Source organism: Ischnura elegans, chromosome 2 (genome assembly GCF_921293095.1).
Source record: "Ischnura elegans chromosome 2, ioIscEleg1.1, whole genome shotgun sequence".
In the NCBI taxonomy this organism is placed as follows: domain Eukaryota; kingdom Metazoa; phylum Arthropoda; class Insecta; order Odonata; family Coenagrionidae; genus Ischnura; species Ischnura elegans.
In genome coordinates, this window is record NC_060247.1 from 131,203,971 (window position 1) to 131,223,523 (window position 19,553).

General features: G+C 38.5%; 1 protein-coding gene across 1 annotated transcript in view; it reads right to left on the reverse strand.

Annotated features, from left to right (window-relative positions):
• The window catches only part of LOC124154637 (semaphorin-2A-like), a 584,917-nt gene that overhangs the window by 59,032 nt on the left and 506,332 nt on the right, over positions 1-19,553 (reverse strand). The window lies entirely within an intron of this gene.

Consider the following 19,553-nt stretch of genomic DNA (forward strand, 5'->3'; position numbering starts at 1 on the left):
ATCGCTTTTATCTGCCCCATGCGTGGAAGGCACCGACATAATGGTGTAGAACCTTGTACCTCAGGTGACATAAAGCCTTTCTCCAGAGAAGCTGGTCCCCCCATTAGGAATGACACAGAAATCCAAGAAGCAGAGACTACACCACCACACTCGGAACTTTTAAAGTACATACACTTTACCTCCCCCTACCGTTTGCTGCAACTCCAAGAACCTGAGGTCATGTTTTTGTATAAATGTTTGGGTTCAATGTGAGTAAACGTTCGTAACAGAAAACATTTTATTACATGACATGCATTTATTATTTCCATAAATTTCTTTAACATAAAAATATTGATGTTCTGCTATAAGATTTGTAAGAAAGTCATAACTTCCGATCGTGCAATAATGAGTTGATCGTCAACTTCGAAACAACTCATCTCAGTGACATTATGTGAGATAAAATCGCATGAAATGAAAACAGAGATAAGATAACTCAGCGTGGACAGCGGAATTTCATCTCCGTTTGTGTATCCCTGAGATGAGAGAGAACTCAATTGAAAAAATGATTTACCACACAGTTTACACCAATTGCATCAAAATCGTAGATACATGACCATATTATATAAATATAGTGTAAACTTTTGGTTACGTTGTTTCCATTCATGAAGAATAGGAATACACTCTCACTTCACGAGATTTCATATTGTACCCTAGGTTGCGTTTTATGTACACTTTTAGCCAATACCATTAGGGAATTAAAATAACTATTTGCCTCAAAAAGCAATTTTGAAAGAGAGAAGGTTGTCAACCGCATTTGGGATTGTAAAAATAATTTTTTGGAAACAAGAAAGAGAAGTCTAAACACGTAGATCGACTTTCATCATTAGCGTAGGAACATGGAAGGATTTTAGGGTAAGCAGAAGGAGAAAAAAGGGTCTTAATGGGAAGATCTACGAAGCCAAGTAAAAAAGGGAGAAATGGATGGTAGAGAGTGAAAGATATTAAGAGAATAAGTTAGGACGAGTCGTGAGGTGAGAAGAGGCGATATAGAGAGAAAAAAATGGAATAGAGAGAAGGAAGAGAAGCCGGTAAAGAGGGCGAGGAGGCATTAGGAAGTTGAGAGGGCAAGAGGATATATGATGCGAACAGGAGAGAGGTTTCTAAGAAGGATGAGCTGAACAGTTGGATGGGGTGGAGGATCCCCTGGCCAGATCGCTTGGATTAAAAGCCAGGAACGCCATGGGTTTAATTGCTTTGATGCTTCTCCTTCCCTATTGTACTATAAGGATTAGATGAAAGAATGGCCTTTCTAGTCCCCATCTCGCCCAATAAAGTCGATTTATTATTATTATTCACCACCTCCTCCGCCTTTACTTTTCCTCTCTCCTCACAACCCATTAAATACACCTTCTAAGGGAAACTTTCACGCGTGTAGATTCTGACCCAAAACTCTCCCTTTACTCTTCTCAATGAGTCCCTATTCTACTCTTCCTTTCCCCACCTAAGCTCAGTGTTCAGTTCGGTGAAAATCTGACTTCAATCATTTTACTCGCCATTGTAGTAATTCGCGGTCAACCGGAAATATCTATATATTATAGGCAGAGAGAGTAAGTACTTAAGATTGCAGCGCTGAAAAGAAAGAGGGATGAGAACCTGGTTTCACTGCCCAGGGATTTATTACAAATATAAGGATTTATTTCGAAGCTCCAAAACGATGAAGAAAAATATACTTGAATTAGATTTAGGTGTCATGTATCAATTATTGCGGCATTGAGAAAACCATTTTAAATATTCAGTTAAATATGAAAATTTTATTTGCCTAATTTTGAGCTAATCTGCTGTCTTAAAAAATTGAAATCACGCAACGCAGTAGAGAGAGAAACCAAATTATGTTTCAGGTCCTCTCTTTTCAGCCAATTACACATTTTGATACAGTGAAATTCAAAAGTAGAGGGAATAAATTAAATCAATCGATTAGAAAAATCATCAATTTCCCAGAATTTTAGAAATTATCTATAAAATGATTACAAAATGTATGCTCCCAATGCGCAAATTCGTATTCCAATCATTACAGGAAAAGCAAAATAATGCGATCTGTGGGTAATAATGCGCAAATACTAATGATGTAACTGAAAAGCACCGAAAAGATGAAATCTGTGTCAAATAAAAAAGCGAGTATGGGATCTTCCGTGCTCTCATTCAGCAAATCCCATGAAGAGGACTTATACAAAGTACACCCGGTAGTAGTATTAACCTTGCAGTTGGGTAATCAGTGGAATTGATGACCTGAATGGGATAATTTACATTTCTAGCAATTGCCGATTATCCAATCATGATACAAGAGATATTCCATACGGAGTAAACCAGACATTTTATCTTTTATAAAAAAATGAATTTCTTTCTCGAGCAGTAGAAACAGATCCAATAAATAAAGCGTCTAGAATTACAGCCCATGAATAAAAACTAGGCCAGCAAGTTGTTCTATTTTTAGTTCAATTATCATTCCTATCGATGATAAACGCAAACAAAAATTTCAAGAATTAAAATCAAAAGGTTCTCAATTCAAAGAGTGCCACCTTCAATAGTTTTTAGAGCGAGAAAGGAAATCATTTCTTCGGGAAATATCTATGCATCTTTCCCAGAGAATTCTCTGGAAACTCTGGATGCAAAACTCAAATGATTTCGTAGGTTAAGCCAATAACGCAAAGGAAAGGTAGATTTGAATTAAAAGGACCGCAGTTGATGAAAATTTAATTCAAAATGAAGAATAAAATTCAACACGTTCATAAGAACATTAATTGGGCGTGATTCAAGTAGACAAATAGGATTACGGTGCAAATGGATCGAGGGCATGATTCATCTCTATATCCACGAAAGCAAATGCTGACCGGCTACAGAAAATTGGAGCGAAGAGTAGAGCGCAAAGAGGAAATAGAGGATCCCGTGCAACTTCTCATCTCCAGTTCACTTTGGCTCTGCCAGAAGTCGAGTTTGCTCTTCTGCACTTGCGTTGCGCCGTAATTCAGCTATCAGACATAACTACTTCTGCTTTTCCTCTTTTCTATCCATCTTGAATCTCAAAACACCTAAGAAAGTCCTTTTTTCCTCTTAACCTATTTTAAGCAAGGATTTAGAGTAATTCCCATCTCTCACTCCAATCTCGGTCGATGCATCCTCCTCCTTTACTTATTTCACCGCACTAATCGACCCTCACTACTTCAGCTTCTCTTCCATCAATTAAATCGATCCAAGTTTCTTACCGGCTATGGAGAGAATTCTAAAGTTATTCTGAAGACTTATGACCCCCATGGTCATTTTTTCTCCCTGCAGAAGTATTACATTTTTGTATAACTACTTAAGTAATATAATACCGGATATAATGGAATGAATTTATCGTCAATTTCTATCCTATGTTTGAAAAAATGTAAGTAACTTAAATATGGAAGTAAAGAAACAGTTAATAAAAACCTACTTTTTGGAGTCTCCTCCTACATGGAAGTGAGGCATGGACAATGACCGAAGCGGAGAAAGCAAGGATAGAGGCCTTCGAAATGTGGTGCTCCAGAAGAATGATGAAGATCAAATGGATCGACCGAGTTAGTAACGAGGAAGTCCTAAGAATAGTAAGAGAGAAGAGAAGCCCCATGAAAACCTTAACAAGAAGACGGAACAAACTTATAGTCCACATCTTGAGACATGATGGCCTGATGAAGGCAATCGTCGAGGGACAAGTGGAAGGCAAGAACGGAAAAGGAGGACCTCGAACAAAATATATGGAACAAGTAAAGAAGGATGTGAAAGAGAAGAAATACGTAGGTGTGAAAAGATTAGCTGATAGAAGAACTGAGTGGAGAGCTGCGTCAAACCAATCCTAGGAATGTTGACCAGTGATGATGATGAATCCCAGCTGTCCCTTTTGTTCCTTTTCCTAAAGGGAGAAAAATCTACAGTGGATTTCTACTTCCTTTAATGCAGAAAATCCTCAACTCGAGCGTGTCCCACCGAGACGAGGCAGCACATGCCGAACAAGAGCTCCTCTTCCCTCCCTTCATGTTCTCCTATTCCTTTCGCAGCTCACTGCGTCCTTTCTATCTCCACCCCAAGTCCACCCTTTCCACCGTTCACATTCCCCCGTTTAGCTCCCTATAAATTGGAGATCCCTCTTCACCCTCTAATTGCACTTAAATAATGGACTACCAAGTGCCCTCTTTTCCCAGCCTCCTTTCTCACTCACCCTCCCCCCCCCCCCCAATCAAAGGGCTCACCCTATCCCTCCGCCTCCTTTCCAAAAGCCTCTTTCCCTTGAATCCTTCAGATGAACCCTTCCGTTTCAATCCCCCCACTCAATATTCAACCCCCTCACCGGCAACGTAGCCTAAGAGTGAGGAGGCTTTGGTGGGGGGCTTCAGTCCTCTCAATTTTTCCCTGTATAGCTACTATCGTCGATACATCAGCTTAGATGACAGCTAGCCTATGGATAACTATCCTTTGGGACCATTTTATTTTAAATAAAGTTTTGTTTTATAATATCTGCAAGCAACGAACGAATAATTTAAATTTCAGAATTATGAAAGCAAAAAAATGCATATGTCAGGTCATGAGATGTAAGTTCCCTTTGTACCGTGCTGGTAAAAAATAATTCTCTGACTTGGTGCTGAAAGGGCCCATGTCAAAAAATGTAAACTTTTGTAATTATGCAGCCAGCATAACACATTACATTTAGGGAACTATGTAGTATAAAACGGGCCCATGTCTGAAATAAATACGGAAAAAATCAGCAGTATTTGTGCCATTGTCACAAAAAATTATTGAACCTTAAAAAAATTAATCTATAAAAAATTGAAAGTACGGGAAAAACATAATTGTGACGGAATTCAAGGTAATGATTTTCTGAAAATTCTAATTTATATGGTTATGTATATTAAATGACAGACTAAATAATTGTCATTGATAGTTAGCTTTGAAACTAGTATTATACATTTCGGTGTTATATGCTCCAAAATTTCTGTTAAGTCCCAAAAATCCCAAACAGTTATCCTTCTTCCTACACATTCCTTTTAATAGCATTGTCCTTTTATACTATAAGCATTTTCGTTAGCATCTAATGGGACATACCAAAAATACGAAAAAATAATTGAAAACCTGTGCTGACTCAAGTGATGGGTGTCCTCTATTTTTAAATTATTCTTGTTAAAGTTTGGGTCATCTCATTCAAAAGGCGTGGTAAAATTTTCTATACCATGATGGAGAAGCTTCAGGTGTTACAGCCAAGCAGGAATAAAATGAAAATAAACCATTTCAATATCATTCTCTGATTACCCTCCGCGAAGTGACGAGTAAATAAGAAAATAAATAGAAGTTCCTAACACACTAGGGCACGGAAATAGGAAAGAAACGCCATAAAAAGCAAAAAATGAATGAGTTATCTGGTCAGTATATTCAAGTGACTCATAGTTTGTGTCATTCCGTGTCAAAAGCTAATTCCAAATAAAAAATGACAAGAGTTCGTATGACTGGGACCAGGACCCAGGGACCTTATATTTACTTCTCTAATTCTCGATCATCGTTCCCTAAACAAATCGGTAAGGTAACTGAAAAATTATTTCGAATCAAAAAAAGTAAATGTAAAGTAAACTGTAAAAGTAACTGTAAAAGTAAAACTGATCTTAACTACATGAATAAAACAACAAAGTCCTAAATTCAAAAGCAGAATTCACTAAATTTCTCTTGGTCAGAATTTATTTTTAAATCAAATCTTGCACAGGAAATCAGTAACGAGCGTTCTGCATCCATGATACATTACTAAAATTTTTAAATATTAATAATATATTCCAATACTTTTTTCACTCTTCTGTAACGCATTCACTAATCATTTCCCTTGCTACATTTCTGTGATTTATTCACCCGGGGAGAGATGGATTATTTTCGAGTTTCAGTTAGTGAGCACATGATGCCATTAATTCAGTCTCAGTCAGATTAGAACATATTAATTAAATGTCCCTTTGCATTTAAGCGTTAGAAATATATTGAAATGAAAGGTATTGGCACTTCACTATCATAAATGTAGATGAAAACATCATGAACAAACATGCACTAGAAGTTAACAATCTAAGTTTGAAAAAAATAAATATAATCAGCGGTGTTTCTAATTTTAGTGTGGCTTTTACCAAATTTACCTGAATTGAAACATATTTTTATTTCTTTTTTAATTCCACTTAGCTCACAATAACAAAAATTATATTTTCAATTGCTAAGGCTAAATTTTTATCGCCAACAGGCATGAAGCAATGCCATATTTTAGGTGAATCAATTAATTCTGATTGAGTCTCAAGTTATGCCATCCAGTGACCACATTCCTAAACTTATTGAAAAGTCGGAGAAGAACGACGACCATCGAAGGTGTTGAAGGAGAGTGAATGAATGAACTTCTAGAAAATTGTTTTGATATTAGAATATTTTCTTCCTATCAAGGTCTGTTTCAAAGTTACCTGTGGTCACAATGCACGACCATGTCCCGAGAGCTCGTGTTTCGAGAATGGTATCCCTAAGCCATTAAACATTTCTTCCGTGGATTTTTCGCATTACACGAAAAATTGTAGTTGACAATGCATAAGTTAATATCTGGCCAGTCCACGGATAGTCCTTTGAATAATATCCGTGACGAACGTACTTGTGCTAAAATGATTTGTAATTACCCTCAGAACTGTGGCGCCATTCTTTAAAAAAAAATGCTACCTTTCGTTACTGTATGCCAGACAGTACAAACAATATTCTGCTGTTTTGCAAACAACACTAAAGAGAGTAAGAATAAGAATTGAAATGTTTTATTCATTTTCACAGGTATCAATACAAGGCAACTAGCAAATTTGCAGTACATCACATTGATTACAGTACATTGCAGTACAGTACATTGATTACAGTGATTTTAGTCCCATACAGTTTCAAGGAATAATCGGCATAACAAATAAAAACACTTGCAATTTGCACTGAGAATAGTAACCCGAATTAAGTATGGATAACTTCGTTGTAATGTTAACCAAGGGGAAAAAATTTTATCCATCAAGTCCGTCTACGACCATTGGCAACCACGGTGAGGGTCTTCTGACGGCATTCCATAATTTAGACAGAATAAAAACTCATTTTTTAAATTTTACCTCATTTCATTTACGCAATGTTAATAATGGAAGTTTTTAAAGGAAATGAAAGAAAGAACTGACTTTGAATAACTTCATTGTATGCATAAATGAAAATGTATGTACACATGGTGTAATATATCGTGGATTAATCATTCGGATTATCCGGGATTGATGCGCAAATCTCGAAATTGGCATCCAGGCGTACTACCTGTTATGCCACCAACTATTCATCATTCAATTCATACGTCATTCTTGGTTTGCTGAATGAACAATTTGAAATATACCTGGGTAGAAGATGGATCAGTTGTTTTCAAAGTACAATACCAGACAGGCAATCGGGAGAGAGGATTCAATGCCCGAATAGGCTAGTTGAATTTTGCAATGCACGTTTCTCCCTTGGAGTAAATAAAAAGGAAGTATGCTTCATGTGCATGGAAGTGCATGCCTTACCGTGATAGATAAATCCGAACAGCTGGTTGGTCAAAACGGTTTACCAAAAATAATTCTTATTCAACCTCTATGCAAGGAATGTTTTTTAATGTCGTGCATTTTTTTCCGTCCATTTTATAATTGTCATTGGAAATTAAATGAAATATTATATTCAAATTTGTACATCTGCTTTCATAAAATCAATCAGGGTTATAGTAAAATCGACCGAACAAAATGTCCATTTCATTACCATTCAATGCAACCATCATTTCCATCGTTTCATTTCTTTTTAAATTATATTTGAAGTCCAATGCAATTTAATGGTTAGAACGAAATACTCTATTTCGTTTAAATCCAATGCCTCATCCGCATCAATAACCTAACAACTGGGATACTCATTTACTGGAAACATTCAATCAGCCATGAACGTAACTGTGTGAAACAGTTATTTTAATATTGAAAAGAAATTACCCGAAGTTTCTAAAAGAAAAGGGTAAAGGATTTGCGTTAAATGCTTCATAATCAACAAAATCCAGAACTGGAACACTACAACGAATATTTTTCGGGGATTTCCTTTATGCATAGATTACCGGACACGGAATGCGAAAGATGGTAACTGACTTTCCTATGTTCAATGAAGTTCAATGAAATCCCTCAAAAAAAGTTTTTCTTTAGTTTTCAACCTTTCTCTTTCCTGAAAACGCGATGAATTTCACCTGCACGTTTCACTAGCTTCGACCACTTCCTAACCTAGCCAATGCACACATGTAAAAAAATGCTTGATCCAAAGTATTAAAAAAAGCCCCAGGAGAATCAACCGAATTCTAACAAAGAAAGACCGTGTAGGGGAAAGGATTACTACGCACTGAACACTAAACTATACCTAAATCATGGACATCATAGCAAGTAATTGGCAAGCGTGACTTGAAATAATTTTTTTTGCTAGGCTGAAACCTTCATGTCCCAAAACCAGAATTCAAGGATAAATTCTTTCTAAATAGCTTCAACTAGGACTGTAATAAAAGGCAAGACAATATGTAGATAAAAAAAGATTTAAGCTTTGAATAATTCATCCAGTCTGAAATTCCATGTTTCACAGCATAAGCAGGAATTGATATTTTCTGGAATACTGTGAAAGAGAAAAATCAAAATTATCGCTATAAAAAAGTAACAAATTCTGACCGTATACTTATGTGCGATGAGTTTTGCGATTTTTTTATTTATCAGGTACAGCGCTTGATGCATTATAATCATGGATTTCAGCACGTTTTCTTAATGTTTCAATGCAATGCAGTCAGCAGAGTTATGTTGATCATATTTATTCAAAACATAAAAAACAAAAAAATGTTTCAAATTCAACTGTGCAAATATTCATTTGTGTCGATTCCTAATGAGTAGACATTGATGACCGTGGTGTAGCGGACGATGAAAGGTAAAATATATTATACCCAAGTTTCATCCTTACAGTATGATCCATGTTACATCCATACGTTACATCCGTACAGTATCGTTTTTCCCCCGAACCATAAAGGACTTTAATAAACGCTAGTCCCAACCTCGTTAGAGCACTTCACGGCTGGTGTCCTAACACCCCCTGCCACACGCCTTTTAGGCGGCTCGCGGGGTAATATGTAGATATAGATGTAATTGATTGCATGCTCATGCTCACTCCATATTTATATATCATCAGGGCCCTCAGGGTAGAGAAATAATGAAAGAATTATTGCCGTCCACAAGGTAACTCGGGGAGTGCACGACCGAGATTGTGAGTTTAATCGAATTTATAATTATTTTTACACGAAATATTTTCATTGGAATTTTGGGCAATAACGGTCATTAAAATCGACTTTTTACGTTTTACGATCGATATGAAACGGAGTTAACGGCCAAGAATGAAGAACTAAAATCAACGTAGGTAATTCCATTTTCTGCTTTGCGTTCAGTGCTATTAAGGTTAACGACTCATGTACGACTTTACATGAACGAGAGATTCCCCATTTCATCAACAAGCCCATTCACTAAGAGACTTTCATCAAATGCAATTTTACGCGAGGGCAAGAGATCTTTTGTGACATCTACTCCTCATGCACTTTGCTTTCCGTTCCGTCTCTCACCGAGTATCTTGCACAAAAAGTTTTCGAGGACCGAGTTTCAAATTAAATTGCTTACGGAGGTTGGTAATAAGGTAGTAAAAACTTTTTAAAATACCTCTTTGCATAATCATGAGCTAAAATTTTCATTTAAAACAAAAAATATTTTTTGATAAAAAAGAATGATTTTTCCATTAAAGAGTTTTAAATTGTTAATAAGCATCCAGCTAAAAGTGACAATTATTAAAAAGAGGAAAAAGTGATTCAATGGATGAAAATATTTCGTGAATGATATCGAAGACCCTTACATGTTAAGAAAACTTGTAAATTGTTAGTTTTTCATTTCAGTATTCACCTTTTATTTAGAGTTAATTGAAAAAAAATCCTGATTTTACGAATATAATATAGATGAATATTTCATTTACCCAACTCCAAGTAGTTCTCGCAAATTTTCGTGGGCCTATAAAAGCCCAGGACACTACTTAGGCTACTCTTAGGTTACCTGAAAATGTTTTGATCCAGTTGTTGAATTATTTATTACCAGCCTTAAATGAAACCGCCAAATGAAGAATGTGCATGCTAAGAGAGAGGCATTGTCCCTAGGTTCAATCTAGTTGATCCGACCGCATTTATTTTAGGTTTTTGTGTGGCTCAACACACATATGATACCTCAGCGTTATCTCTATTTCTGAAGATACTCTGGGAAAGACATGAGGTCATATGAAAGAAAAATAATTTGTATATATTCCCATGCACATTCTTTGCTTGAATTATTTTTTTATTTCTTATGAGGATCCAGTGCACGCATATTTACATGATTTCTGACCACCCTGAACTCTTACCCACACCTCCAGTGAAGAAAGACCGTTCATCATTTTGCCATAAGTAGAAACATAGTAGAAGGAAAAAGGGAAGGACCCCAATTTTTTCAGGATTAATAGAGCAATAGCAAGATGCTTGAAACCCAGTTCGTAAGTGTTTACGACCGGTATAGCTCAAGGCAGAATGCAACGTGGAAAGACTGACCGAGTGACAGAATGAGTAATGCCCATTCATGAGGGCAGGATTGAGAATTGCTGTGGAAATGGGAAATGAAACGCGAAAGAAGTCATCTATGAGCACAAAGGCAGAAGAGGAGGGGGCGTCAATGGATGTTTTCCCGGTCTAGGCAGCGCAACGGGGGAGGATATAAACGCTAGGCGATAGGTGAATAGACCGAAAGAAATTGCTCGTGCCCTCAGACACAATAGGGCAGTAATTTGTGGCACGCTATTGTAGGGGAGGATGACATTGAGAGATGGGAACAATTCCCACCAGATCCCTGAGCATTTGAGGGTTAAAGCTGCTGTAAGTAAAAAAATTATTTGATTTTACAAATCCCACTTTAGACGAATGGCAACGGTCAATTTTAACCTCATTTGAAAAAGGCCAGATTGGCGCCCATGCGATGCCACTCCACGTGACGTCACAGGGACCTAGTTTCTATACGAGTAGATAGGAGTTTTACATCGTCTGATATTACCAATGCATGCATGAGGCACAGAGCTCAGGGAAACATTTCTTAATTATCACCTATTAAAACTGCCCAAGGTCGGAAAGTTTTCCTCGTTTGTCAAGGTAGCCTTATTTAAGCCAAGCGCTACCAGCTAGCATGGTACTCAGCTACCTGCTAGCATCCTACGTCGTATCAGCGCTCAGTGCCTCGCCCCAAGGTCACCTCACTTGCGGCAGCGGGAACCAGAACGACGTCACACGGGAGTTTTCCCGGCATTCGTAGTTACCCGTCGTGTTTTCGTGCGCTTAAAGATTTTCACTTTAAATTTTTTTTTTTTTTTTTTTTAATTCTCAAACCACCGGATACAGCTCTTAATGGCCATTTTACACCGGGGTGTTCAACAAACGTAACAAGTAAACGTACACAAACGACCATGCCCTGGACCGGGGAAATCTACCCAGGCGGGACTCGAACCCGCGACCTCTTGTTTGGCAGGCGAGGACGTTACCCCGCCGCCACCGAGGCCGGCCAGATCGAAATCGCGATTTAATCGCGAAAAATAGATATCGTCATTTTAAAATCTAAAAGCGTGATATAAGTACTCTAGGAGTAATAATCTTTCGATATAGGCAACAAAAAATAATAGGAAACCACCCTATTACATTATGATGGCAATATTTTTAACCTAATCTCAATATTTAGCTTTAAATTCTGAGTAAAAATCGAGATACAGCTCCCATTATAATAAATGTATAAAAATTTTGCATTGTCATCTGTTTCTAAGTTATCCAGAAAATTGAAGATTGTTATGTAATCGGAAAGTGGGTTAAAAGTAAGTTGCAAGATTTGATACGGACAGGATAACAAACAACACAGCGGGTTTATAAAAACGTTTTAAAGTAGTGTTCTGTGTCATGAGTTTCATCGAAATTCTGTCATGAAATGCGTAGCGTATTATCCCTAATTTTTCGTATGACTTTCATTTCATCATGTTCTAAAGCCCCTCTGGTAGAAAATGTGTCTGATTTACTATTTAATGTGTGATTCGAAAGAATAAAATATCTGAACTGTCTTCAAATCATTTTATCGCTCTCACACTTGAGTCAGCATCAAAGTTAGCTGAATTCAATTAATTACTAAAGTTAGTACTCACTCCTGGGCAACCCAAAGGAATGTAAAATGCACACAATCAGGGTTGGAGTACCAGTTCCTTTCCAACTGATCTGGCTGTGTACCTCATTTCCTTTACCAAGCCTACACTAGCACTTTGCTAATTTTCATTAGCGGGTGTCCAAACGCTCAGCGCAGGGCTAGAGCCAGGGTCTCTGCGATGAGTAACCCAGCACTTTACTCATGAGCCACCAAGTTTCTATTAAGTCAACCGTAATCTTTTGAGTGTTTTACATCACAGCTGGTCGCTATATAGCTCACTATCTACTTGCATTGCGAATAAAATCTACTGATTTGGGCGTTACTATGTGGAGCGATGAAATTTTCATGGCGAAACAAAACTTAGTACTATTCCACAAAATTTTAAGGGTTAGTCTTGATAATGACGGTATAAACGTCGAAACTAGTAGACTGTTAAAATAAAAGTTTGTGGAATAGTACTGAGTTTTGTTTCACCATGAACACTATCTACTTGCTACGTGCCTCAATCCTGACTGACATTTGACGATACGACTGAAAATAAGTGGTTCACCCACTCCACGCATTACAAAGCTATTCGCACAGTCACCCCCTGTTACAGAGACTCCAACGATCGACGACGCGAAAAAAGAATTTCCGGGTAAGAGATATAGAAGGAGAATGGGGGAAGGAATCCCACCCCGATTGATGGTGAGCTTCAATGTGCCAGCTCCAAGCCGGAAGTATGGTTCAATCGCACGGAGGGCGCGACGTGGAATGCATTCCGCAAGGGTGTTCGATGGGTGTGTGGAAAGGAAAGGCTCTTTTGAAACCGGGAAGAGGCAAAGGAAAAAAACGGACGCCGTATGAAAAGCTTACTCATTTGATTGAAGTGAGAGGAAATTAGTTCCACCGGGGAGGAAAGGCACGCAAAAAAAAGCGAGATGTGACGAGTTCCGCTCCCTTTCTCTTCTTTTGCTCTCTTGGTGCATGAACATGCCCAGTGAAATGTACCGAGTGCATGCAGAGGAATGAAATCGGCCGTCTCCGCATACTTTGCATGTTATACTAGTCTATCTCTTTTTCCTTCCGATTTCCCCCAGCCCCGATCTGCTTCCCTCCCCCCTCCGACTCGGGGCATGGGAATGACGTAGTTGTAACCGGAATGTTTCTGTCAGGTCGACGCGCTCGGTATTATTCGTTTTTGGGGAAAAAATATATTGAGAAGCCATCACATGGCAGTAATAAGGCTTGCGAATGGGATCGCCGAAGCAAAGAGCGACGCTATCGAAATTTCTTTCAAGATATTCAAATTTTATAGGTAGGCAATCAGCAGCAAATAAAATTGGCTACTTCGTCTAGAAGGATACACTAAATAAGGCATCAAACTTGACGCCTTGTGACGCTTGGCATTGAAAGTGCAAAACTGTCTCGAGACCCTAGATTGGGTGCTTCTGAAAATAAATAATTATTTTCAAAAATGTAAAAACTTTGGGGTCAGTACCGAATATAGAGAGCTGATACAGCCCAAGAGAATTAGTTTATGACCAATAATGACATAATAAAACTGTGGTGAAATTGCATTAAAAATCCCTTCTGTGAGGATAGAATGTGAGATGCTATCGGCAAAAAAATGTCGGCTATGCATTTTCCAATGTTTTCATAAGATACGCAAAATTTTTATTCAGAATCACGCTCCAACTGTCATCAAAGAAGAAATATCTGGTTCTACGTCTGGTTGAAGTATTGAAAATAAAAGGATACAAAAAACTGTTTGGCAGCACATTAAAAATCCGCTTGTGCCAACGAAAATTGCATTGCCAAGGAGCATGAAAATAACGATGAGGGGTCTAAAACACGTGAAACCGTACAGTGACAGTGTGGAAAGCGTCGGGAGAGCTTCAACACATTAGAACCTATGCGAGGGGAAAAATACCCACTCGGCTAGACATTTGACATTTTTCCACATTTTATGTTTCGCCTTTCATCTGATTTTTTAGAGAATAAGACGGAGAAAAAAACAAAAGCGGTGCATGAGCCCAGAGCATCGGTCTGGGATAAGTTCACAGCGACGGCGGAAGTCTTTGCATCTGGGTGGAGCGAGGAACGTGAAAACGAGGAAGCGCAGTCCAGCAACAACGAGGAGGGAAGATGTTTTCCATTCGCGCCAGGAACGAAGAAAAATTGAAAAAGGCGCATTTTTCTATGCTTTTACGAGCCATAAAAAGTTCGTCTTAAAATGAATGAGAAAGCCTATCACATTTTTCCATTCTCCACCTTGTGGCAAGGCATCTCTTGGGATGTAAAAAACGGAGAATCAACGCTGTCACGTGTTTGCTAAGTGCACAATAACCCTAAAAATGGTTACTTAAGGGTGAAAAGGAAAAATAAAATCACAGTCTAAGGGTGGCATGTGACCATTCATGGAAAAAATGTGATATTTATGCTTAAATATAGCCATTCGAGTATTTTATTGACAGTTTGCTGTACTACTCAGCACACAATCACATATTTTTTTAATATATGTACATTATCATAATATGTATCACACCCTCTGACACTACTTCTCTTTCATTACAAATATTCTCTCTCCTCAATGCATGTTTTAATTACCTGTAGGCCAGTTGTAAAGAGGGACGCATGTTTTTCGGACACTATCCAGTATACAGTGTGCCATAAGTTGAGAAAACCATCGATGAAAATTATCCTTATGGTAAAAATTACTATTTAACAACACTCACAAGCTAGAATAAATCAAATCCCTGAAATCCTCGACATCAGCATCGTCGCATTCATAGTTTATCATATAAGCACCGAGGACACAAAAATGAAGAAACGACTTAATATGCATTTGAATTTTTGGCACATAGGAAGAGGTGCCATAGGAAATTTCAATAACAGAAATTAACTTGAACTCGATCATTGATCTGGCCGGCTTCAACACTTCCGGAGCGTTGAATTACTCAAGACCTTTGAATTCCTGAGGTCAGTTAATTTCATTGAGTATAATGTCAATTGAGGAAAATGACAATTATTCGCCATACAGTAAGTATAAATAGATACATGAGAACGCGTAGACAACACTTTTAACGTAGAGGTTACTAATGGCTTTCAATATCATTCGAAGGTAACGTGTATTTTGGAGGACTATTTCATGGTCAATTCATAGCCGTATTGTGCACGAATATTCATTGGACAGGGAGTTAGGATGGAGACAGAGTTAATGGAGGGTGAGGAGTACAGTGGGAGATGGAGAAAAGGCAGAAGGGTATTCTGCGCCATCTAGGGAGTTCGCCCGGCCGAAATGAAACGGTGGTGAAGTTATGGCACACGCAAAGAAGACAGAGAATCCCCTGGTGGAAATCCTCATACCACCACGCCTCTGACACCACCTCATCCCCCACCATATTCACTCGTTCCCTCTGTTGCACGCATAACAATAAGGCATTCGGCCACGTAAGAGTCATATACAGCGGCACTATCGGGTCCTTTTGCAGACATTATTACCCTCCTTAGATAAAAACCTCGCATGCCTCTCCAGCTCCCCTTCCCTCCCTGCTATCGCATTAGCACCCTTGTGCTACCACAGCACTTTCTTTCTCTACCCTACCTTACCGACGAAAGGGACGCCCGAGGGGACCAGCCCTCTCCCACTAGCCCTTAAAATGGTGGAATGTGAAGCATTCCCAAAGCCACGGGCTCCTTGCCGAGATGAAACACTAAAGTAAAAGAAAGGGGAGTGCATCACTATAGGATTGTTTTAATTATTTATGAGGCTCCAATAGTAATTCCACATCACAACTTGCATGGTGTACCTATTTGATGCATGGACATCGACAAAAAACACGAGGTTATGCCATGGTACTTTCTCTGTCAAGGGCGATCGTATTTTGGACTGAAAAAATGCCTGAAAAATGAAACGACGCCTTTAAGAGCGTATCTCTTGCTTTTTGGCAATCACAAAACAAATCCTTATGTCTCCACTGCCACAATGCAACCCGTTTTTCGTCAAACATTCGTTGGTCCGCAAAATCCCCTGGCCGCCCCTGAAACCCTCAAAGCACAGTGTGGTGTGAAGGGAACACAGTTGGCGTAGTCGTCGTCATCAACCCCCAAAAGTACTCCCCCCTCCATCCCTCTGCCAGCTCACTCGGCTGTAAAAGAGAGATTATTAATCCCTCGGGATGCTGCGACGCCACGTACTACCCTACCTCTTTTTTTCCTTCCTCTTCCACCCTACCCACAAGAGAAGCCCCTCCCCCTCAGTCTCTGGCGGGACCCTTTCGCAGGGTACCTACTCTCTCCTTATGTCTGGAGGGAGGATCGCAAAACACACTGGGATATCATTTAAAACTCAAGACATTTTGAAATATTCGACATCAAAATTGAGTTCCAAACACTTTAGAGATTTAAAATTTTTTTTTTAATTTGCTCCTTGATGGCCCCCTATAATGACGCACCACATGTTAAATCCCTGAGGTCTACCCCACCTTACCATGACATTGAATCCTTACACACGAGAAATTTTAACTTCTCTCACTGTTTCATAGCTCTGAAATATTTCTCAATCTATGTTCCCAGGGCAATAGCTAAATATCCGGAAAGCATTATGGGGGTTCAACGCTTTAGTAGTTCAGTTCGTCATCCAGTGGCAGCCGTATACTCTCCTCACCTAAATTTCCAGGATTTCTGTCACCCGCTGCCTTTATGATTTCAGTGTTTCAGCGACCCCTTTCAGCTTGGGATAGGACCATTTCTCGGCAAATGGGAGGGATTTTATCTTTTTCATAATTACCGTCTTTCTCCTTTAATGAATCATTGCCAAGAATTGACGGGAGGTTGAGCACTGCTTTCACTTCGGGAACTTTCTGCCTTGTATTATCGTGGATAAGTATTTTTCAATCAGGCAATGGAAAGTCATTCATATTTCTTTCTTTCGGCGAGCCAGTATTCAATTAGAGCAGCTTGGTGAATGGAACCCATATTTACCCTGGTAGAGTCCTAATATTTCCTGTTTTTTGATAACAAAGCAGTTAAATATAAATTGGAACTGATGAACGACTGATACCGAAAAATTTTGTAACATTATGCAGAGTATCACTTTAAAAATTATGTTCTACAATTAACGCTACGATTTTAGAAAAGTTCAATTTTCACATGGGAAGACGATAAGGAAATAGAAATAACCTGTTTTAATATAGCAAAAACGATGTGTCAAATTTAAAAAACTCGTGCATAAAAACATTAATTATTTCATTCAACACTAGCAATTATAACTAAATAATATTTTAAGAATAAACTGAACTCAAAGCTTTAAGTTCAAAATTGAGAATCAGGAGCCAAAAAATGGACAAGGATAATTTATTTGCATCCCATTCTAAAAAAGTTTTGAAGAGCTATTTATAGGTCCCTCCACAGAATTAAAATACATGCATTACTTTTGAATGCCATCATTTAAAAAAAATATGTTTCAAGACACATGTGGATTTCAAGCGGAATAATAATAACTGTATATAAATCCATGTTGGCCAGCAATCGCGTAGGAAGAATTTAGTAGATTAAACCAAAATAATGACCCACTAAAAGATCTTCGAATTAGTTCCCGGGCCGGGCAATCAAAAATCTCAACGGTGAATTGAGGAAGAATATATTCTTTCAAAATCATTCTGATCTCAATGATACTCTCGTGGAGTACCTACGGAGCATTCAAGCTTGCACGCTCTTGGTTAAATATGTGGCTTATTTGGATATACTTGCAATAAATAAGTATACATTGATTTTAGTGCATCTCAACAATTTCACTATAGATGTGCTCTACGGTAGTATACGATGAAAAAAATGCTGAAATAATGAAACAGGAACGAAAGCAAATGAAACTATTCCAAACACCACTGGGAGTGCCCTCATGTGACGTGTATTTTAAGTCGAAACGAAACTCGGAAAATTCAATCGCAAGGAAATGGGTGAGTAAATATCAGCAAAATGACGTTATCTAAGAGAGGAAGAAAGAAACTTTATCGGCAGACACGCTTGCATGGTGATGACGAATAAATAGAGGCTTGATGCGGGAAAAATATGATAAAAGACGTAGTTACAGTCTATCAATTTAGCCTAGCAGTGAAAAAAATTCAATCTGGCTTTCGAACGGGATACTATGATGGCACACCGTAAGAGAGGCGGGCCCGAGAGCACGAAATACGCTTATGGGGCTCGTGGAGCAACAGGAAAAATTAGATAGGGGATAGGAGGGGTGAATGGTATCATGCAATGGGGTGAAGGGACGGGACAGTAGAGTATAGTGGACTATCTTCGGGGAGGGTTGTAACTACAAATTGAATGTGAGGTGACGTTAAAAGGGGGGGAAAAAAGGACGCTCTAGAATAGGGAGTGTGCAGCAGCAGAAGACTAAAGGGGCATTAGGGCTCAAAATTTTTCGGGAGGGAGGACATAGCCAGGGGAGTACGGAATGGTCGACATATTGGGATAGAGGGGAGCAACACTATGGCAAGGCTGGATGGGATGGAAAGGTATTGGAGAATGTTTGAAGAGGATTGATGGTATTATGATGCAACATATACATAGCTATTATTCGTGTTTTAATCCCTATATTATTGTTGTGGTTTGTTGTAACTTTGAATATCTTTTAGTATAGCCAAGCAGCTAGAAGGGATTAATTTACAAAGTCACATGACAGTAGATGAGTATTTTTCATTAATTACGCCATAAACTCAAGATTGGTATCTGAAGTGTTGTTCACGTAATAACGTCAGAGCTAGACATATGAAAAATAGTGTAGACGAAAAAGGCATAGAATGTGAGATTATGCGTTACTAATTATAAAATTTATTAATAATAAAATGTTATTGAACCTCATCATCGATACGAACTATGGATAAAATTGCCATATTTTGGAATAATTAGGAATCACTAAGCTACAATGATGCCAAATATACAGGTAGAAGCTCTGTACCTATATCCAAGCATCAAGTTAACACATAAAATGGTTGCAGTTGTTAATGCGGCTAAGATGAACAATGAAAATTAATAAGAGACTTAAGAGCTCCGTAACTCCGAACAAAAGAGGTGGAAAAATAGCAGTCAATAGCCTAAAAATGACGAAAACATCGCGAAAGAAGGCTCGACCTTGAGCCGTGACAAATTCACAACGCAGGAGCTCCAAGGAAGCGTGAACTACCGCACAGACATTAATTATCGAAGCAGACGACAGAGAGAAATGACACAAATGTGCGTGGACTAACCAATTTCAGCGTAAGCGGTCTATGGAGCGAATTACTC